Here is a 4,747-nt window from a genome sequence, read left to right as displayed (position 1 = left end):
CACATCTAAATGGTTCTTAAACACAGCCAGGGATGGTGACTCCACCACCTCCCTGGGCAGCCTATTTCAATGCCCCACCACTCTCTCTGTGAAGAATTGTTTCCTAATGTCCAGTCTAACTTCTGCTGTTAAGCTTTGGTACCTGTTTTGGGTGTTTAGATTTGTTTTTTGGGGTGGGGTTCTATTTAAATGGGGTCGATAGGACTGGAAAGCCCACAGACTGGTTTAGAGACCAAATTAAGATCAGGGTCATGGGTATCCACTTCATTTTGGTCCCATCACCAGAGATGTTTTGGAGGGGCTGGGTGTTCCGTAGCATGGGGGCTGCAGCAGAGGCAGGGAAGGAGCAGAGATGTCCCTTGCTTCATTTTTAAAGCATTCCCACCAGCAGGCTGTGATAACCTGCTATTTCAAGAAGAATAGACATCATCAAGGGCTGGAGGCACCAACCTGGGAGAAAGCAGCTAAAAAAAAAAAGTGCAAGAAAGGAAACAACCAGCCTAAAACATCCTGAAACACTCAAATCCTCTGGACAGTGGAATTCCTCTGGACAATGCAAGGGACTGGATATTCCCTAGCAGTCATGGGACGAGAGGAAAAGGAAAGTTTCAGCTGCCTACCAAGGACTGCTCCCTGGAGGAAGGTTGGGATGAATCTCTTCTTCCAGGGAAGGGACGGAGCGTTCTCCCCACAACCAGCTCCTCACCCCACTGTGGCCCAGGGCGGGGATATAGGAACAGCCCTGCCCGTGGCCAAGAGAGTGGAGGAGATGAACTCATTCCCTCCTCCATGGGCTTGTTCCTATAGATCAAGCCACTTGGAATATCTATCCCGTGTTTCGATTGTGCCTCATGGGCCCACTTGGCTCACTGACGAGAGGACAAGCAAGGAAAGGTGAACTTCCAGCCAAGAGTGGCACGGTCTGCGGCCCCACACAGCAACTAGGATGTGTCCTAGCTGGTACAGACTCAGAGCTGGACAAAGAGGACATGAACCTGTTGGAGCGGGGCCAGAGGAGGCCATGGAGATGCTGGGAGGGCTGGAGGACAGGCTGAGAGAGTTTGGGAGGTTCTGAATTCCCATTTCGAGATAATTTATAGCCTTTGTGAATAAACAGGCTTATGGCTGTTTAAACACTGTTTAAACAGTCATATATACAACAGCCCTGGGCAAGCACAACTGAAGAAGAGAAGAGTTGGCCGAGCTGGGAAGGGGTAGCAGAGGAAAGCAGGCAAAACTCAAAACATTTGTCATCAGAAATGAGGGTAACACCACCTCACCCCCCTCCCCAGTTCTCATTCGCCCTCCTACCCACAGCTCCGTGCCAGAAATCCAAGATACCTTTGGGTGAAACCATCCCTTGTCACGTTTCCACCACTGCCTTTCACACTTACATATACAACAGCCCTGGGCAAGCACAACTGAAGAAGAGAAGAGTTGGCCGAGCTGGGAAGGGGTAGCAGAGGAAAGCAGGCAAAACTCAAAACATTTGTCATCAGAAATGAGGGTAACACCACCTCGCCCCACTCCCCAGTTCTCACTCGCCCTCCTACCCACAGCTCCGTGCCAGAAATCCAAGATACCTTTAGGTGAAACCATGCCCCTGGAAACATTTCCACCACTGCCTTTCACACTCCTCCATCTGACTTGCTGCAGGCGAGTTCACACCAACTTCACCCCACCTGGAGACAGCAAAAAATTGCAGTTTTAACTTCACAGAATCACAGAATCATCTAGGCTGGAAGAGACCCTTGGGCCACAAGGATGATCAGGGGGTTGGAGCACCTCTGCTCCGAGGACAGGCTGAGGGAGCTGGGGTTGTTCAGCCTGGAGAAGAGGAGGCTCCGGGGAGACCTAATAGCAGCCTTCCAGTACCTGAAGGGAGCTACAGGAAGGCTGGGGAGAGCCTGTTTAGAAAGGCCTGTAGTGACAGGACGAGGGGCAATGGCTTCAAGCTGGAGGGGAACAGATTTAGACTGGAGATGAGGAGAGGGTTCTTCACTGGGAGGGTGGTGGAGCACTGGAACAGGTTGCCCAGGGAGGTGGTTGAGGCCCCATCCCTGGAGATATTCAAGGAGAGGCTGCCTATTTCAATGCCCCACCACTCTCTCTGTGAAGAATTGTTTCCTAATGTCCAGTCTAACTTCTGCTGTTAAGCTTTGGTACCTGTTTTGGGTGTTTAGATTTGTTTTTTGGGGTGGGGTTCTATTTAAATGGGGTCGATAGGACTGGAAAGCCCACAGACTGGTTTAGAGACCAAATTAAGACCAGGGTCATGGGTATCCACTTCATTTTGGTCCCATCACCAGAGATGTTTTGGAGGGGCTGGGTGTTCCGTAGCATGGGGGCTGCAGCAGAGGCAGGGAAGGAGCAGAGATGTCCCTTGCTTCATTTTTAAAGCATTCCCACCAGCAGGCTGTGATAACCTGCTATTTCAAGAAGAATAGACATCATCAAGGGCTGGAGGCACCAACCTGGGAGAAAGCAGCTAAAAAAAAAAAGTGCAAGAAAGGAAACAACCAGCCTAAAACATCCTGAAACACTCAAATCCTCTGGACAGTGGAATTCCTCTGGACAATGCAAGGGACTGGATATTCCCTAGCAGTCATGGGACGAGAGGAAAAGGAAAGTTTCAGCTGCCTACCAAGGACTGCTCCCTGGAGGAAGGTTGGGATGAATCTCTTCTTCCAGGGAAGGGACGGAGCGTTCTCCCCACAACCAGCTCCTCACCCCACTGTGGCCCAGGGCGGGGATATAGGAACAGCCCTGCCCGTGGCCAAGAGAGTGGAGGAGATGAACTCATTCCCTCCTCCATGGGCTTGTTCCTATAGATCAAGCCACTTGGAATATCTATCCCGTGTTTCGATTGTGCCTCATGGGCCCACTTGGCTCACTGACGAGAGGACAAGCAAGGAAAGGTGAACTTCCAGCCAAGAGTGGCACGGTCTGCGGCCCCACACAGCAACTAGGATGTGTCCTAGCTGGTACAGACTCAGAGCTGGACAAAGAGGACATGAACCTGTTGGAGCGGGGCCAGAGGAGGCCATGGAGATGCTGGGAGGGCTGGAGGACAGGCTGAGAGAGTTTGGGAGGTTCTGGAGAAGCCTGGAGAAGAGAAGGCTCCAGGGAGACCTTCCAGCCCCTTCCAGTCCTTCAAGGGGCTCCAGGAAAGCTGGGGAGGGACTCTGGATCATTGAGTGGAGAGGTCTAGGAGGAGGGGGAAGGGTTTGACACTCAAAGAGGGGAGATGGAGATGAGATGTGGGGAAGAACTTCTTTGCTGTGAAGGTGGGGAGAGCCTGGAATAGAAGCTGTGGCTGCCCCATCCCTGGAGGGGTTCAAGGGCAGGTTGGAGGGGACTTGGAGCAACCTGGTGTGGTGGGAGGTGTCCCTGCCCAGGGCAGGGGGGTGGAATGAGATGATTTTCTAAGTCCCTTCCAACCCAAACCATTCCATGATTCAATGTCCTGCTCTTTGCTGCTGGCGTCAAGGCCAGGGATGTGGTCAGAGCTCAGCAAGATGGGAAGCTGTTTCAACCATACCTTACACCACGACTGGTGGAATGCATGAGTTAGAGACAACAGGAGCCAGGCGTGAGGGAGAAGATGGTCTTGTCAGTACAGGATCCAAAGAGCCTCTCTTGGATAAGAGACAGCTTCTATGTCAGTCTGCCAAACTGTCAGATGGCCTCAGGGGATCCTCTCAGCCCCTCTGTTTCCTTCTCCAAGACAGGAGAATACTTCAGAACCACCTTAGTAAGGAGAAAACACACAAGACATTACTATTCCAGCAGATGACCTCATACAGACATGCTTCACCCCAGCAAATATGCTTCTCAGAGGATGACGTTTCCTCACCTGAGGAAACAGCACAGGGCTGGCAATAGCTCCCAGGAGCCTCAAGCTCTTTGGTCCCTCTAATGACTGAATTTCACCCAAAGCTAACACAGCTCACCCTATGGGGGCTGCCAGGGCTGCCCTGCCCTCCCACACCCAGCAGGAAGGGTTCAGGGATAGGTGGAAGGAAAGCTGAGCACACGTCCTGGTCCAGGGCGTTGGCACTGGAGCTCACGACGGACGATACCAAGCTGTGTCTCTCTGTGAAGAATTGTTTCCTAATGTCCAGTCTAACTTCTGCTGTTAAGCTTTGGTACCTGTTTTGGGTGTTTAGATTTTTTTGGGGGGGTGGGGTTCTTTTTAAATGGGGTCGATAGGACTGGAAAGCCCACAGACTGGTTTAGAGACCAAATTAAGATCAGGGTCATGGGTATCCACTTCATTTTGGTCCCATCACCAGAGATGTTTTGGAGGGGCTGGGTGTTCCGTAGCATGGGGGCTGCAGCAGAGGCAGGGAAGGAGCAGAGATGTCCCTTGCTTCATTTTTAAAGCATTCCCACCAGCAGGCTGTGATAACCTGCTATTTCAAGAAGAATAGACATCATCAAGGGCTGGAGGCACCAACCTGGGAGAAAGCAGCTAAAAAAAAAAAGTGCAAGAAAGGAAACAACCAGCCTAAAACATCCTGAAACACTCAAATCCTCTGGACAGTGGAATTCCTCTGGACAATGCAAGGGACTGGATATTCCCTAGCAGTCATGGGACGAGAGGAAAAGGAAAGTTTCAGCTGCCTACCAAGGACTGCTCCCTGGAGGAAGGTTGGGATGAATCTCTTCTTCCAGGGAAGGGACGGAGCGTTCTCCACACAACCAGCTCCTCACCCCACTGTGGCCCAGGGCGAGTATATTGGAA

The sequence above is a fragment of the Calidris pugnax genome, unplaced genomic scaffold (assembly GCF_001431845.1).
Source record: "Calidris pugnax isolate Ruff unplaced genomic scaffold, ASM143184v1 scaffold145, whole genome shotgun sequence".
NCBI lineage: Eukaryota > Metazoa > Chordata > Aves > Charadriiformes > Scolopacidae > Calidris > Calidris pugnax.
This window is presented reverse-complemented; position numbering follows the sequence as displayed.